This window comes from Leptinotarsa decemlineata, unplaced genomic scaffold (assembly GCF_025532065.1).
Source record: "Leptinotarsa decemlineata unplaced genomic scaffold, Ldec_3_MD MMD2_P_RNA_scaffold_12, whole genome shotgun sequence".
Taxonomy (NCBI): domain Eukaryota; kingdom Metazoa; phylum Arthropoda; class Insecta; order Coleoptera; family Chrysomelidae; genus Leptinotarsa; species Leptinotarsa decemlineata.
In genome coordinates, this window is record NW_027412526.1 from 10,560,311 (window position 1) to 10,579,722 (window position 19,412).

General features: G+C 35.9%; 1 protein-coding gene across 2 annotated transcripts in view; it reads right to left on the reverse strand.

Moving 5' to 3' along the window:
• BtbVII (BTB-protein-VII) overlaps window positions 1-19,412 on the reverse strand; it is a 49,424-nt gene that overhangs the window by 6,726 nt on the left and 23,286 nt on the right. Inside the window, exon 8 of one of the 2 annotated variants that reach the window (XM_074173973.1) lies at window positions 8,326-8,718. The exons of the other annotated variant lie outside the window; for it this stretch is intronic. The gene's annotated coding sequence lies outside the window, so the exon portion shown is untranslated. Of the gene's footprint in view, window positions 1-8,325; window positions 8,719-19,412 lie in introns of those variants that run through there. 2 annotated transcript variants of the gene reach the window in all.

Here is a 19,412-nt window from a genome sequence, read left to right on the forward strand (position 1 = left end):
CAAATTATTTGAGTTGAAAACGAGCCACCCTGAATAAATTTTGGAACAATGATTTTCAGGAAAAATAAAAAACACCTCAACAATAGTATACAGAGGGACACATTTTGATATATTTGACATTTGATCTAACTTTCCCTATCGCACCCCCAGAGCATGTCACCATTTTTTTTAATGGATCACCCTATATTGTTTCGCATTATCAGCTGCTGCCCGTATGTTCAATGATAATCATCCAGGAAGAAAATGCATACTCTAGCATAAATGATGGCAAGGCTGTTGCAGCAGTGTTTTGTGATTTCTCGAAAACTTTCGATTGCGTTGATCATAAGACACTGCTGCGAAAGCTCAGCCATTATGAGATAATGTTTATTCAGATTCAAATCACAAAAAGAAATAACTAAAGTAATACATACAGTTGAATAAACATTGTAGAAACTACAGAAGCATCAGATGTTGCTTGTATGTGGTGAAAGGGAGATCCAGATGGAAAAAAATGAATATATGATAAATATCAAAGTATGAGAATGAATTATATATAAAGGGGATTTGCATATAAAAATAAACTACTTAATATATGAAATTAAAAACACATTAGATAATATAAAATCACAAATATAGGTATAAATATAAAAAGTTATCAGTTTTGACATATATTATTTGAATAGGTATAAAATCATACAAATATAAAACTAAATTGACAGTTAAGTATAAAATCACAATTGTAAAATACGCGTACTAATAATAATATATAAAAACATATTGATGAAAATGGATTTGATATATATTTACAAAACGATAGTGCCCATATATACACATATATACATACATATATGAGCACATATGAATTACAGAATTGTAAGTGGACAATATAGCAAAGGTACGTATAGTTTTTTTCCATCTACTCAAATAGACGTAGAAGCTCAAGTCTCTGAATTTGAAGAATATGCTCTTTCAACTCTTTTTTGAAGCGATCGATATTTGAGATAGATTTTATATTTTCAGTTATTCGGGTGTAGAGTTTAGGCGCAAAGTAAGTAAATGATCTTTGTGTAACGACCCTGATCTTTGTGAAGGAAGCGATGCCGTATGATACTTAGTGGTAAGATAAGAGGAACAAATTTGAACTGGTTTGGTTCATATTCAACAGGACGTCGACAAGTGGTGAAAACATCAAGTGGACAGTCTGATGTCAGTGACATAAAACATGGAGTACCTCAGGGGTCTGTTTTAGAACCAATGTTGTTTTTAATATACTTTAATGACCTAATAACCATTAACATCGCAGCAAAATTTACTGTATTTGCCGACGATACCACTATTATATGGAGTAATAAAGAAATTAATCAGCTATCAAATACGATAAAAATAGATATTCAACAAATTCAAGCCTGGTATAACTCGAACTCCTTGTGCTTCAAACTAAACAAAACTAGTTACTTTCAAATGTATAGTAGACGATTCAGATTTGGATAACCACTACATAAAAAACAAACAGCATACTAAATTCCTAGGCATTCACATATTCAATAAATTAAATTTTAAAGAACATGTATCCCATCTGAGTAAAAAAGTATCTAGTGGATGTCATGCTATTAGAGTGATGTCAAATGAACTAGGGTACACTACAGCTAGAATGGCTTACTGATCAAATCTCATATTCGCTATGGAATAGCTTTCTGGGGCCATTGTAGTTTACAATTACAGAATACGATATTTAAGCTACAGAAGAGGTCTTTGAGATACCTTACAAAGTCTAAGTCGAGAGATCACTGCAAGCCTTTATTCATCAGCTACAAAATATTAACTGTCACATGTTTATACATAAAGCTAGCATGTACACTTCTGGAACAAATTGTCACAACACCAGACAGAACCAAATGCTTTACTTACCTATTCCAAAATTCACCTTGACTCAGCATTCTCTGATTTATGGAAGTATTAAAGTATATAATCACCTTCCTACCATTCTAAAAATTAGCAGAGATATCAAAAAGATCTTTAAATCAAAAAAGCTTATTATTCGATCCATGAATTCTACCATGATAACCTGTAATGTTCATTTAAACTCATCTGTCTTCTTAATGTTTTATTTGTGAAATTGCTATGTTTGTATTTTTTATATTTTATGTCATGTATTGTATTTTTTATATTTCACGGCATTCATTTGATTTTTTTTACAAGTCTTTATCAATAAGATGCTAATCTTCCGACAATGAAGCATATATTGATTGATTTATTGAGAAATGTACGACACAAATACGTTTCGGAATTATTGAACAAATTTATGGAAAATGGATCTGTTAACAATAAAAGGCATAACCGTCAGGAGTTATCAACGATGAAGCTATTTGTACTGCAGTTTTAGGGCAAGTTAGACTAATGGAAAATTCGCAATCTCTAATCAGGAATCAGTCAAATGTTTTCAGGGACCTTCATAAGTACAAATTTCATCCATATAAGTTTAGACTAGTTCATGAATTGAATGAAGATGATTTCGATAGACATTTGTTTTTCGGATGAATGTACGTTTAGTTTGAAAGGAGAGGTGAATCGGCAAAATTGTCGATATTGGAGTGATACGAATCTTCATTTATACCGTCAAGTTCATACCCAACGACCTCAAATACTAAATGTTTGGGCAGGTATTTCAGGTAACCATATCATAGGACTTTTTTTTTATTGATGATAATTTGACTAGTCATAAATATTTGGATATGTTGGAGAATCGAATAATAAAGTGCATCAACATGGCAATTGAGCAGGATATAAATTTATTTGAAAACGAAATAGTTTTTCACCAGAATGGTGCACCATTTTTCTGGTCGCTGGATTGGCAGAAAAGGTCTCACAGAATGGCCACCAAGGTCTCCGGATCTCACTCCTGTAGATTTCTTTCTATGGGGTCATTTGAAGTCCAAAGTGTATGATATAGAATCAACAACATTAGGATTGGAGAAAGAATATCATGAGGCATTGCAGAGAAATAACTCCCGAGATTCTCAACCATGTGAGGGCGGTAATGGAAGCTCGTTTGTACCATTTCATGGAAGTTGGTGGAAACGTTTTTAAACATTTACCATGGAAATTTTTTTTCTTCTCATTGTCCAGTCATCAGATTTTGATTCAAGAATTATTAAAAAATTCTTTTTCTGATTTATTGCTTCCATATTTGTCTCTAGAATGAATATTTCAAAATGTGCCCTTCTGTCTAATTGTTGACATTGTTGACAGGTTCTTTTATTTTTCCTGCAAATCATTGTTTTAAAAGTTATTCAAGGTGGCTCGTTTTTAACTCAAATAATTTGTAGCTCCTGAACCATAAGCTTCAGACCATATGTTTTATCCTTTGTTGAAATCTACTCATCATGGAGCATCTGATAATGCGAAACAATATAGGGTGGTCCATTAAAAAAAAATGGTGACATGCTCTGAGGGTGCGGGTGAGGGCATCAAAATGTGTCCCGCTGTATACTATTGTTGACGTGTTTTTTTATTTTTCCTGAAAATAATTGGACCAATAGTTCTTCAGGGTGGCTCGTTTTAAATGGAATGCACCGTATATTGTTGGTGGAGAATCCAAAACGGGGACTAGAATTTAATTTACACTAATGGGGAATGTTCCTCAATTTGGGTTATTACAGCAAATGCAATTTTCAACAAAATAAAGTTGAGTTTGATTCATAAGTTTTTCAAATTCACTTCGAAAAGTATTCAAATTGACGTTTCAAATGTTGGGTTTTAATTTTTGAAGGGATTTGTTTCTAATTCACATATTGGCAACAGCGCCTATATCAAGTTGAAATAATTTAAACGTACCTAGATATTCTACTTTAAAAAATGAAAATTATCTTTATAAATCAACAATTAAGGTAAAATATAAATTATAGTTCAATATCACCTCCACAAGCCACATAAACAACAGTTGTTTTGTTATTTATTTATATAGAGGAAGATAGGTTAGGTGCACAAAATGTCATATGTCACAGAATGTCTCGAAACTCGGAACATAAGTAAACAGAACAGCATGCCTCTGAAATATGTCATCTTTGTTTGTCTCATACAGGGCCTTTATTAGCTATAAGCGATATTGCGAAATGGTGAAATAGAAACGAATCCCTTTAAATGTTGAATGCATTATTTCATTCCTCTTTTTTAGGTATTTATATAATTTTTTAAAGAAAAAGGTTGAAATGATAAGTTTAAAATGCGTTGTTTTAGAGCTCTTTTATGAAAACTACTTGATCTTTGTCAGGAGGAACATTCCCCATTCCAATTATAGGATACATAAAATATAAATTGATCCAAGAGGTCTTTTCAAGAGATTTTCAGATCGGAAAATATTGATTTAGTAGTACAAACCTTTACTTAATCACTTGGATTAGGAAAAATATGCATCACAGCTGTTCAATGAATAAGTTGCCACCAATTTCGACTACGCTAAAATGTATAACTACTCAAAGTACAGAAGTTTTATCACATCATCCAATTCAATTAGTTGACCACTTTCTTTGCCAAGTGCTAATCTTCCCTAGACCCCCTTTTGGGGGTCCAGTTCTAAATTTTTCCAGGACTTCGTGTCAAATTTGTGATTACTAATCCAGAATAGTTTTCTTATAGTCGCTTCTGTTTCTGTAAATTTTCTGGTATTTACTTTTAGACTATTCATTGAGATCTGGGTTACTTCGAGATTATCTTGTAGAGTTTTGTACAACACTTGGATCTGTTCAACCTTCTGCCGTTGTATCATCAAGAGCTTACTTTGTCCAATGGTACTGAATTACCAGTGAGGTAATCATCAAGTTTCCAGAACACGGTGAAAAAGATAAATGTGTCAGAATAATACATAATACATACCATCGCCAGAGGACATGATACTGCCCGCGTCATCGAATAATAATATCGAATAAAGTTGTCGAATTGGATAGCAATATGTCTTGGCACAATATTCAATACTGAAAAAGCAAAAGCAGCTTTTTGAAACCGGTAAATCTGTTAAAAAATCTGTTTTTCCGTTAATCAGCTGCCGCCCCAATACGAATGACAACTCTCAGAAGTTGAGAAACGTGTGCGAGCTAAGGACTAACGAGGTCTTACCTTTTAACGTGTGATTTCTAACACGGTAGGTAAAGGAAAAGCAACTTCTCGGAAACTGGAAAAGCAAAAGCGGTTTCTCGGAAACTTGAAACAAGATATTAAACTAGACACGACAGGCCTCTACAAGTGTGAATACTTTGTGAAGCTCAAATATACCTTACCTCACATACAGGGTGTCGAGGAATAGAAAAAACAGTTCAATTTTATAGTCAAGGGGTGCACTTTCAAGGAATATTTGTAGCCCTCGTGGTTCAACTCCCAAGGAGGGGTGGATGTTACCGTTAGATTCTTAAATGGGAAGGGGTGTCAAGTGGCACATCTTTCTGATTGGCGTTCAATTCTGCTTCCAATGATACCCTGACGTTTTATTTTTTGATGAGCCGTTTCCGAAAAAAGAGTTCTAAACTTACACATGTAACTAGAGTTTGCCTGTTCTGAGATGGATTATTGTATTGACTCCTCTAAGGGTGTTAAATCCGGTGATCTCGGAGGCCATTCAACTGCTCCCCTCCTGCAAATCCATCTATCCGGAAATGTCTCGTTTAATCATTGTCGGACGGGAAGAAATTAATGAGGTGGAGCACCGTCCTGCTGGAAATGTAACAGATCCTCCTGCAAAAGTTCATTACATTCTACATCCATTTGAGTTTCTAGCTCGTGAGTTATAAGAGGATCTATAGTCTCTTCGAGCATTTCAAGGTACAAATTGCCAGTCAAGTTTTCTTCCAGAAATAATAGACCAATAATGCCATTTCCAAGAATACCAGCACAAACATTAGGTAACTTTTTGTGCGTGTTGTGTATGCTGATCCCGAAAAATATGTGGGTTTTCGTCACTCCAATAGCGACAATTTTGTCTATTAACAATGCCATTCAGAAAAAAAGAACACTCATCGCTGAAACAGATGTTTTACAGATGATTAGGGATGTTGACTCGATGAAACATGATTTCACGAAACTCTATTCTTCTATCATAATCATCCTCATGGAGCTTTTGAAGAATCTTGCATTTTATAAAGATGAAATTTATACATTTTCAAAGCTTTTCTGAAGCAGATGTTTCCAAAACTGCAATATGAGCTGCTTCATTTAGTACTCTGGGGTTATTTCTTTTTTTTATTTGTCACTGAACCAGTTTTGAAAAACTTATTCACCAAATCCAGCACATAACGGTGACTCGATGGGATTGAAAACACAAAAATAGGAGGGGAATCTCAGTATGGTGTGTCCATACTTTTCAGCAATACTCTCAAGGGCATACACTTTTTCAAATGATTTTGTCTGTAAAACTTCAAGTAGGTAGTTGGTTTTTTGCTATAGTGATCTTCAAAAAATACAAATTGTTATCCATTAAAAAACTTTGTATTTCATCTCTGCTGTCGCGAATGATAAGAAGCGTTGTCAAGAACTGTCACACTATCCGCATTCAAATTTGGAATCAATGTGTTTTCAAACCATTCTTCGAAAATATTAGCTTCCATGTTCTTGTGATCGTCAACATTGCAGCCCTCAAGTTTTTTTCCACACAATTTCAAAGAATTCGAAACCCATCCTTCACTTCCTGCGCGATTCACAATGATTAGTCGCAATCCTTGTTTGCAGTTATGTTAGGCGTACATATTCTTGAACCATCAGTCCACCCTTTCGTAACTGTGTCGTGAGAGTCATACCAAGTCTCGTCCAAATAGAAAATTTGCCGATGCTCTTGTCTATATTTAGTTGTTTTAAGTATTTGTTACACAATTCCATTATTTTTCTGCTTTCCATAACTGCTTGACGTTTGTTTATTATTTTAAATCCAAATCCTAGTTTCTTTATCCAATTCTGAAGAGTTTTGTCACAGCAGCTCACGTTATTGCCGGAAGTCTTCAATTTCTTCCTTATGAGTTCAGTTGTAGAAATCTCATTGCTATTGTAACAGTCGTATATTGTTTTTTTCAATGATTTTATTAGATGAACATCTAAAGGTTTTGGTAATCCTGTATCACATCGCGTCTTGCGTTCATAAGGTTTGTTTTTGACTATTTTACGTACAGATGAGAGAGGAATTTCGGTCAAATCTGATGTTGCTTGTAATAGTTTGTTTCCCTCTAAACCAAACATGAGATGTAGATTCTAATATACATTGAAACATACTCTCTGTGTTTCAATATTCAAATGTATCGGAATTTGATTCACTGCTATATATCTTTTTCGCATTGTTCACCAATGCGAGATGTTTACAGCTGATTCTCGGCCTTCTCCCACCACTATGACGTATTAATTGCTTATTTTTGTTGGTTTAGTGAAATCAAGGTGATGTGATCTTGAAGTGTCTGGTGCATGGACCATTCAGAATTTTTTCAAGATTTTGTGTGTGTGTGACGTAATGACGTAATTGCATTTGGTTGTTGGGGCATATTTTAAAGATCATCCAAGTAATGAATGTTCCATCGGTGTGAGTCCACCAAGCGGTGTGACGTCACAGCAGGCAAGGTACAGGGTTTATCATGTGCATGTCTGTATACAAACATACGTCTGCATACTTCAAAGATCCTCCAAGTAATGAATGTTCCATCGGTGTGAGCCCACCAAGTTAGTGGTGTGACAGCTGCAACCGTTCAGCAGTAGGAGAGCGAGATGTTATTACTATTTGTACTTGTCCCAGGACGCCACATTTTAAACAGATAACAAAAATTTCAAGTAATTATAACTGCAGCAATATCGAATTTCTGCACTCAAATCGCGGTCGGTTCCTGATCTGAACATTGACAACACCACAATTATAATAATTCTCGCATTCTATTTGTCACCGTAAGTGACTTCAAATTTAATTTTATGACTCTTCAGCCAATCATAATACTCGGTTAGTAAAAATTATCCAATACGAACCGCCAATTCTGCAGTCCATGTAGACTATTTCGCAGACGGTTCATTTCTATGTATTGGTTTTTTGGCCTTTGAGAGTGCCGCCACATTTAAATGTGTACAATATCGTTTATTTCGACTGTAACAAGTTTTTTTTGACGCTTATTTCATCAAGCAAATTGGAGTTATTGGGAAACAATAAACCAATTCGTAAAAACTAACCTATTACATTCATAACAAGCAAGGTAAACTTTTGCTTTTAAGTGTTATATGAGTGTGGGAAGAGTATTTTCTGTGATAGTGATGTTTAGAATCAACTGAACCATATTACAAATTGCTTGTGGGAAAAAGGTTCTATAACAAAAAGGAAAAATAAAAATGAAATGGAAAGGTAGATATGTATTTCGAAAAAAAGAAACTGTTTTGAATTTTACATCCACAGTACACAGACTATATCAACAATATTATATACAAACTTAATTTTCAATTAAGTTCAATATGCCACAACAATAAAAAAATTATATTAAAAATTTCAACAAACAGTTAAAATTTTGTAAAAGTATAAATACATGAAATTTGTAAGTAACAAAAACTAAAATGTGCTTTTCATAATTTGCTTTCTAGTCTCTTTTTGGGATATCCCTTCCGCTACTATTTATCAAAATGAAAAATCACATTCACTGACTACGATTTTTTGATTTTAGTTTAATAAATTCGGGAATAGTACTGAATAACCTTGAATACTAACATATTGCTTTGACTTTGGTTATAATCCACCTAGAGAAAACAAAGGATCTTCATGAATGTTGACTACATCTGAAGATTCTAATAAGCAAATATAATTTCTTGTCAAGTCAATAATCCCCTTATATAATCTTCCTGTATTTCAATATTCTAATGGAAAAATCATATATTTAATTATGAATTTGAAAGGCTGAGAATTGACTTTCTAATGTTTATTTAGCCAATGACCAATTACATTGGCTGTATTCAAATAACAATGTAAATTTGCCTCGAAACAGTAGTTTGCATTGAAAAAAATTTGAAAACCACTGAAAATTCGAAATTTCATCTTTGAAGACGTAGAAAAAATAACGTTTAATATGAAAAATAAATACATATTATCAACTCTTATATCGAAATAATCTTCACAGAAGTACATTTGATATCTTGTGTGCCGAGTTCCTGCTGGTTAGCTAGGTAACTTCCACTTATTATTTTCCATACGTGAAACGGGAATAAATAACGTTTCAGATGTTTCAATCATAATAATTGCATACTTAGGCACAACACAACAAATTACAAAACTTAGAACTCATATTTCATTAGACAAATAAAAAAAAATCATCTCATCGCTCAACCAATGTTTGGGAACATGTGAGGACACAGCGGTTCAGGTATTGGTGTTACGGAGCGTAACTTGAAAAGTATTTCAAAATGAATGATTCTCAAGTCATCAGTTGCATTGAAGATAATTTTAAATATTTTAAGCTATTGAAAGCTTCCCAAATACTAGAACTGCAATACTCTTTTCTCGTGAAATTTCTCGCTAATTTCAACAGAGTGATTCAAATAAAGGCAAATAATGGACTATTTGGAATGAGACATTTGTTATTGTTCATGCTTTTTATGCCACGCTTTGTTATTTTCAGACTTTACTTCTTTCTGATTGACTCGGCCGTTACTTGTAATCCATTGTAATTTCACAAACTACATTTGGTGATTTGATGAGGTCCAGAAAAAACAACTGATGAAAATCAAGTGCTACCTATCTATGTATTATTTTGGTTCCAAATCAATTTTTGAGTTATAAAACACAAGACCTAAAATTAATGTGAGAAATTACACCGACGGTCTTGAGCCAATTTTTTATAGTTTGGTACTCGAGAGGAACAGCAAATCAGAAGTGTTTCTTCTAGGTGGGCGTTCGTTAATCTCGAACGATATTTTTTTTTCAAAATTCATCTTTGAGAAATATACTTCACATACGAATGTCGAGCCAAACATAGTGGCCAATCTTATAGCAAGTTTCTTGCAATTTTCATATTTTTCTGGGACATGTTTGGCCCAAAATTCTTCAGTGGATACCGTTTTATACATTTGCAAAGACACATCTTCTTGCAAATAAATTATCTCTATTGAAGTGATGCCTTCGATAGATTGAACAATTTGGCAGCCACATCTGTCCATTCTGCTGCTACATCAACTTCAAATGGCGATTTGAGAAATGGAAAGCTTGCCCATCTCTACAAAGTCTTCCCATCTCTGCAAAGTCTTGGAATTTTGTAGCAGATTCGTTCTAAGATCGGCCAGAAATTTTATAAACACTGCAATGTCTTCTTCAGAGTTCTTTTTATATTCAAGAATTGTCGAAAAATTAATATCATGCAATATCTTTTTCAAAGATATCAAGCTTGCGACGAAAAGCAGACACACTTTGTATCAGATCAAATATTAATTTTCCATTTCCTTGTAATTATGTGTTGAGCGCATTTGAATATTTCAAAATATCTTATGTCGGTGCTGAAGAGCAGAATGAGATCTCATAAAATGAATCAACTTGACCAAGCTGTCCATCACTTCTTTCAGTGTAGCACAAAGTTTTTCACAAAGGGCTGCCTGGCGAATTATGCACTGAAACGATATTAGACCCGAGTTTGTATCCCTGATTCCCTTTACTACCCCTTTTTTTTGCCAATCATTGCTGGGGACCCGTCAGTTGAAAGCGACACCATTTTATCATACCTAATGTTAGATTTAGTAATAAACTCATCAATGACCTTGAATAAATCTCCTCGAGTGTTACCTTTCAACGGCAATATTTCTAGCAGCTCTTTCCAAAAATTTGACACTCAATATCAAGAAATCTTACGAAAATAGACATTTGTTCATCATCAACAATGTAACACGAATCATCAAGTGCTATGGTGTAGCAAGGTGCCTAGTTTAACTGTCCACTTTATTGAGGATACACTACAAAAACACACTTTTGTCTATTTTCCACTATATTTCTTTATTGTTGACCGGTTTCGGCTATTATACCATTTTCAAAAACTTGTTTGAGAAGTGCAGATTTGCTGTTTTTTCAAACCACTTTCATGTCTCTAATAACAAAATTGAAATAAACTGATGTAAAATATCTGAAAATACGAATCAAATTGTTACTTTGACAGTGCACAACTATATGATTCATATTTCAACTGAGATTGCAATACACACGTATGCAAAGATCAATCAATCATTTATTCATTTCAAATAAACAAACATGTATCGTCACCACCTCCCTGTATAGTGTGTTTGTCTGATTAAGTAGAGTTTTTGTTTTCATTTTTTTTGTGTTAATTCTTATCGCGAGAAGACTGTGGTTTTCTGTCTGCCGCGAGAGGAAGAACATATAGACAAAAGGTTCGATTCCGGAGAAAGAACCGAAAGTGCTCGAGAAAACTGCAGTTGTACTGGAAAAGTGCAGTTTCTTATCTCTCTCTCTCTCTCTATTCACCGATTCCTCAAGTGCCGTTGTGACCAAAATCAAGGTAAGGAAATCACAGACACGTTAAATTCTCTCTCTTTGATATCATTATTATTGTTAGTTAATCCTCAATCATTAGCACCACTGAACAGAACGAACTACTCGATAATTTTCAAAGACCTATTAAAACAGTCCACTAAGTTACCCAATATATAACATGGTCCATACGAGCCGGATATTGTGAATTCTTGAAAATTTTCGTTTGTTCGTTTTGTTCAGACTCTTTAGTTCTCAGACAAATACATTTAATTTTCTCCTGTTGGCAAAAAACCCAAGAAGTCAACGTTCTGTTGAATACCTCTCTATCGTTTTGTTTTTTAATTTCACATCCAATCTTTACTTGTTTTTTTTTTTGAAAAATATTTAATACTTGGAGTTTTGCTAGAGGTGAGATATTGATTCTCAATATACGAGGTGTGATCGAATAATTTTGTTCGGTACGATTATTTATCAAGCTATTTTGAAGCTTGTTATTTAGCAATTCAGTGGTAGTTCAAGATGACGGCTAACGCGAATAAAATAAAACAATGTCGGGCTCTTCAACAAATTTGTATAGACCGTATGAGCGATATTGCTGAAATAGCAGAAGCTGCCAAAACGTCTGTGGATCTTCATTCTCTATTTAAATCAATGTGTTCGCACTTAGAAAATATTTATCAAGACTTTGAAAAGCATAATGCAGTTCTTTTGCCACTCCTCATTTCAGTGGATGAATATGACAATGAGGAATTTAAAGTTCTATCCAGAGGATTTTACAAGCATTATTATGCAGCAAAATCTACCTTTTCTCAATTATTCAATACAGTCGATGTTGTAAACAACCCAGGTCCACCCGAAATGAGTCATGTGAGATTGCCAAAAATCGAACTTGTTAAATTTGATGGCAATTTCAAGCAATGGAAAACCTTTATTGACATGTTCAACAGTTTGGTCCATGATAACTCCTCTTTGAAAAACATAGATAAATTTAATTATCTAATCTCATCTCTGTCGGGGTCTCCGTTAGCACTTGTGAAGTGTAACCCTATCTCGGATGCAAACTATACTGTTGCATACAATTCTTTGATAAAACGTTACGAAAACAAAAGACTCCTTGCGAATGCTCACTATCTCGAGTTAGAAAATGCTCCTCGAATCCCTGATAATAATATTTCCTCTCAAAATCTCAGAAAACTCGTAGACACGTTCACAGAAAATATTGCAGCTCTGAAAAATTTAGGGTTTCCTACAGACCAATGGAGCTTTTTGCTTTTTAATATGCTTGTACGGCGGTTAGATTCAAATACAGTTGGTCGATTCGAAATTGAAATTGGTTCTGATGACATACCGACATTTGATGACCTTCGAGATTTCGTGCTAAAACAATCTAGTGCCTTAGATAGAACTTTCGATTGCACACAGAAGAAAATTCCAAAACCCGATATTAAAGCCAGAACACATTTGCAAAACTCATCTTCCAATTTTACCCCCAGAAGATCGTTTCACGCCCAGGTTAAACAAGTGATCTGTTCAGTTTGTGATGGCAATCATCATATTTACAAATGTCCACAATTCATCTCTCTGAATGTTAAGGATCGCTTTAATATGGTGAAAACGAAAAGATGGTGCTTCAACTGTCTCGGTTCAAGACATGTGATAAAAGATTGCACTTCAAAATCACACTGTCTTAATTGTGGGCAGACACATCATACTTTGTTACACTTTGGCATCACCGCTCCTCCCATAAATCAACTTCATCAAGATCAAAGCTCATCTCTGCCTCCTGTAGGAGATAACCTACCACAAAATCAAGCTTCTTCTGCTTTCACGAACATCAAACCCTCAACTCATTCTCAATGTCAACCGCCGAACATGAATACTACCATACTCTTATCAACAGCTCTTATTGAAGTTTTTGATGCCCGCGGTGACTATCAGCAAATTCGTGCCCTCCTCGATTCAGGTTCACAAATCAACATTATAAGCCAAAGTTGCTGCAATCGTCTTGGATTATATAATCAAAACCACAATATTTCCCTCTCCATCCAAGGTATAAACGACATGAATTCCTCAGCTTCTAAAGCAGTCTCCCTGCAGATTCGCCCGTGCACTAGCCCTAAACCTCTTATCAAGTTGAATGCCATCGTAATGCCCAAGGTTTGTAATAAAATGCCTAGTCATGACCTCAATGTTACGTCTTGGTCTCATTTGTCGAACCTCAAGCTTGCTGACCCTCATTTCAACATCTCCAATGAAATCGATCTTCTCCTAGGAGCCGAAATATTTTCTTTGATCCTAAATAGTGGTCGCCGGCCTGGGAAACATAACGAACCCAACGCATTTCATACCATTTTTGGTTGGATTCTCATGGGATCAATTCCCAACCCTTCTAGTTCGGAATTACTCACATCTTTACATTGCTCTTGTAATCCTAATCTCGACTCTACACTCAAACGTTTTTGGGAACTGGAGGAAGTCCCAAGAATATGTAAGTCCTCTCCTGAAGATTCTGTTTGCGAAGATATATTCTCTAAAACTGTGTCCCGAACAGCCTCAGGCAGATATATAGTCTCACTTCCCTTTCGAGCCAATGCACCTATATTCTCTAATTCTCTAGAACTCGCTCTCCGACGATTTCATCTTCTCGAACTCAAATTGAATAGAAATCCTTCATTAAAAGAACAGTATTCCGAATTTATGCGGGATTATCTCTCTCAACACCATATGTCACTTATAACAGAAACATACAATAACTCTGATGAATATTTCATCCCGCATCATTGTGTTTTGCGACCAGAAAGCGCTACCACCAAACTGAGAGTGGTATTCGATGCTTCTGCGAAAACCACAAGTGGGGTATCACTCAATGATACTTTATTAATAGGACCCAAGCTTCAGAGTGACTTGGTTACTCTCCTATTGAATTTCAGAATAAATCCTATCGCTCTCATGGTAGACATTCGTCAAATGTATCGTCAAATTCTCCTTTCCATACAGCATAGGAAGTATCAAAAAATTCTATGGAGATTCTCTCCAAACGAGCCAGTTCAGAAATACGTTCTAAATACTGTCACTTATGGAGTGAGCTCGGCCCCTTTTCTTGCGATAAGAACCCTTCTGCAGCTTGCTCAGGATGAAGGTGAAGAATTCCCCTTGGCAGTCAAAGCCATAAAAACCTCCTCCTATGTAGATGACATCGTGACAAGTTGCCAGTCGGTTCAAGAAGCTCAAAGTCTCAAATCTCAACTCATTTCGTTGCTCAGAAGAGGAGGATTCGAACTTCACAAATGGAAAAGTAATCACACTTCTTTACTTGCCCAAGAAGTTTCGGATAACTCTACCTCGCTTGATCTTAATAATGATTCAACTGTAAAGGTTCTAGGTTTACAGTGGAATGCTTCCGCTGATCATTTTTCTTTCACTATATGTTCCAAGTCAGTACCTTGCTCCAAGCGAAATATACTTTCCGAAATTGCCAGGATATTCGACCCCTTGGGATTTCTTAGTCCTCTTACTCTTTTTGCAAAAAGGCTCATTCAACATTTGTTGACCTTAGGAATAGGCTGGGACGAAAATCCTCCTTCGGAAGTGACATGCATTTGGAATCGGATAAAGGATGAGCTTCCAATTCTCTCAAACATTAGCGTTTCTCGCTTTCTATTCCATACCTCTTCTTTTTCCTGTACCCTGCATGGCTTTGCTGATGCCAGTGAACATGGTTACGCGGCCGTTATATACTGTCGATATGAAACTATGGATGACATACGCGTTAGCCTGATATGCGCAAAATCCAAAGTATCTCCTCTTAAAACCCTCTCTATCCCAAAACTCGAACTCTCTGCGGCTTGTCTACTAGCTGATCTCCTCTTTTTCGTTATAAAGATTTTTGACAAACAAATTCCCGTAAGCAATATTTTTGCCTGGTCAGACTCATCAACAACCTTGTCATGGATACGTTCGTCTCCTCATAAATGGAAAACTTTCGTGAGTAACCGCGTAAGTCGAATTCAAGACAAGCTCTCCCCTGAAGTTTGGCATTACGTTCCATCAAAAGACAACCCTGCTGATTGTGCATCTCGAGGCCTTTTTCCATCCCAGCTAATAGATCATTCCCAATGGTGGGCGGGGCCTTCTTGGTTTCGCCAACCTTCGACTTTTTGGCCCTCCATGGTTAGCTCCGCTGAGTTAGATGCAGAATATCTCCTGGAAGAAAAAAGAACTGTTTTGTCCACCCAAAGAGAAAATAATTTTCTCGATATCCTGTTAGAAAAGTATTCCTCCTTCACCAAAATTCAAAGGATTGTCGCTTATGTAAAGCGTTTCCTTCATAATTGTCAGCTTCCTCCTTCCGAACGAAAGTTGTCTTACCTTTAGTTCGAAGATCTCCATCATGCTTCACTCTCCCTAGTTAAGCATATCCAATCTCACGTGTTCCACTCTGAAATCTCATCCTTACTCAGTGGAAAAGTTTTAGAAAAATCACTCCGCAAGTTGAATCTCTTTCTTGACACAAATGGTCTCTTGAGAGTAGGTGGTCGTCTCACACACTCCAAACTCACTTATGACAAACGACACCCGTTATTATTACCCAGCAAACATCGGTTAACCGACTTAATCATCGAAATTGTACACTGCCAATATTTCCACCCTGGTTTCCAAACTCTGTATTTTCTCTTACTCCAGAAATACTGGATATTATCTGCGAAACGCACCATCCGTAAGAAACTTTCAAAGTGCCTTACATGCTGGAAACAAAATCCCATTCCATCCCGAGCTCCAATGGGAAACCTCCCTCCATTACGCGTGTCACAGATGAAACCATTCTCTTGCATTGGCATCGATTTCGGCGGACCCTATTCCATAACTCTCGGTCGACATCGTGGTGCGAAAACCCACAATGCCTATATTTGCCTCTTCGTGTGTTTTGCGACTAAGGCACTCCATTTAGAGTTGGCGACAGATTTGACATCCGAGACGTTTTTGGCAGCTCTGCGGCGCTTGATTGCTCGACGTGGTAGGGTTACAAAGATATTTAGTGATAACGGGACTAATTTTATTGGAGCTTCTCGAATCCTCAAAGGTTTTCATATTGCTGCTCAACAAGAGCTAATCGAGTGGAGTTTTATCCCCCCTTCTAGTCCTCACTTCGGTGGATTGTGGGAGGCTGGTATCAAGTCAGTTAAAAATCACATCTCTAGAGTCCTTGGAAATCAGCTTCTTACCTACGAAGAATTCAACACTTTATTGGTCCAAGTAGAATCAGTTTTGAATTCTAGGCCGCTCTGTCCGATCAGCTCTGACCCTAATGATCTGTCCGTTCTCACTCCAGGTCATTTTTTAACTCTGGAACCGCTGAATGCTTCCCCGATGAAGAGCTTGGCAAAGTCACGTTAAATAGACTATCACGGTGGCAGTTGATTCAACATTTACATAAAGATTTCTGGTCGCGATGGAGCAAAGAGTATCTCCATACCTTGTTCCAGCGAGGCAAGTGGACTGATCCCACTGTTAACATTGAACTGGGTACGATGGTTTTAATTAAGCACGACTCAATGCCTCCCTCACGTTGGCAACTTGGCCGTGTGGTTGAAGTTTATCCGGGCACAGACGGAATAATACGCGTTGCCTCAGTAAAAACTCCTACTGGATTGCTCAAACGGTCAGTGGTAAAGCTTTGCCCTTTACCACTCGAAAATAATCAATAAAATGCCTCGGCATTTTAGGTGGGCGGTATGTATCGTCACCACCTCCCTGTATAGTGTGTTTGTCTGATTAAGTAGAGTTTTTGTTTTCATTTTTTTTGTGTTAATTCTTATCGCGAGAAGACTGTGGTTTTCTGTCTGCCGCGAGAGGAAGAACATATAGACAAAAGGTTCGATTCCGGAGAAAGAACCGAAAGTGCTCGAGAAAACTGCAGTTGTACTGGAAAAGTGCAGTTTCTTATCTCTCTCTCTCTCTCTATTCACCGATTCCTCAAGTGCCGTTGTGACCAAAATCAAGGTAAGGAAATCACAGACACGTTAAATTCTCTCTCTTTGATATCATTATTATTGTTAGTTAATTCTCAATCATTAGCACCACTGAACAGAACGAACTACTCGATAATTTTCAAAGACCTATTAAAACAGTCCACTAAGTTACCCAATATATAACAAAACAGTTATTAGGTTAAGTATAATAATAAGACTGAAGAAGAGAAACTCAGTCAGCTGGAAAAGAAACTTGTCAACAATTTTCAGTAAAATGAAATATGATAAATTGACGCCATTTTATAGGCCAGATATATGCGATTAAAAAACAAGCCAGGATAACCAATAGTTTATAGTTCTTTTCAAATGTACTTCACTTAATTAAAAATCAATGGAAGCTTATATATAGTGTGTAAAAGCCAAATTATTTCGGTTACAGTATATATTTTAACCAGGTACAACCCCCAATTTTTCAAATGGGAAGTATAGGCTTGTCAAATATCGTTTGAAAGGTCTCTTCATTCTCTATTCAAAAATGTTATCGCTTTCAAGTTTATTGCAACAATTAAGATACAATAAATTAAAAACATGTGGTTACCGAAATTTGATAAAATACACTCAAAGCTTATTGCAATATACTCAAAACTAATTTCATGTTGAGGTATTGATAATAATAAAGTGAGCAAAAACCATAGGAATGTTCCCTTTAGATGGTATCCTTTAAAAAACTGCAAATAATTTCCGTGGCAACATTAGTTCAAAACGCCATGTCAACTTGTTTTGTATGTAACAACATTAGTTGTCAGTATTTTAAATTAAGTTTAAAGTTCGTTAACTTCAAGTCTGACAAATGGTTAGATTGACGGAAATGGATAAAATAACAGTTTTACAAATGACCGGTTACGGAGATAAAACCCGAACACAACAAGAAGTAGGTTGCCTATTTTATGGGAAATCTGCTAATTTACCGCCCATATCTCGAGGAACAATAAGCAAAATAGAGAAGCAGTTTCGCGAGCTTAGTCATGTGGGGCATTAAAAAAAAACAGCTGCCAATGCAATGAGTGATGAACTCAAATTATGTGATGCTTGAGTTTGAGAAAAATCCACATACATCGAGAAGACAGGCATCCACTACATTCAATGTTAGCCATACATCGATAGTAAACATATTGAAAGAAAATAAAATGCATCCCTATAAAATGATACCTACTCAGGAGCTCATGGAAGACGATTTTGATAGAACTCATTTTTGTGAGCAAATGATGGACATGTTGGATAACAATATCATCCATTCAGAAGACGTTCTTTTTCTGATGAGTGTACTTTGTCTCTTAACGGTCATGCTAATCGGCAAAATTTACGCTACTGTTCAACGAAAAATCCTCACTGGATGAGAGAAGAACACACGCAATGCCCTCAAAAGGTTAATGCTTGGGCAGGGATTGTAGGAAACAATATCACTGCTCCCTTTTTTATTGAGGGCAACTTGAATGGCACTGCTTCAAAATGATGTCACTCCAAGTTTAGCAAATTTATATCCTGATCCAGGAAAGCCTCAAGTTGCAGTGAATACGATATGGTTTCAACAAGATGGAGCACCACCACATCACTAAGTTAATGTCCAGCAATACCTCGATACAACATTTCCCAATAGGTGGATAGGGAGGCGAGGATCGATCTTTCATCATTAGATTTCTTTTTACGGGGATATATAAAGAGCAATGTGTACAAAACTAAACCTTCAGATTTGAATAACTTAAAAGAACAAATAATGCTTGCGATTAGGTCGGTCACGCTTGATATGTTGAATAATGTTAGAAGACAGTTTTATTTGAGATTAAGATGTTGCCAAGACGTTCATGGTGAACATTTTGAACATCTACTTCATTAACATCCGTAGTTCTTTTCCGTATTCTACATTTCATTACGTTTTGCATTACTTTTTAGTTTTTGAGTGTATTTTATTGAATTTGGGTAACCACATGATTTCA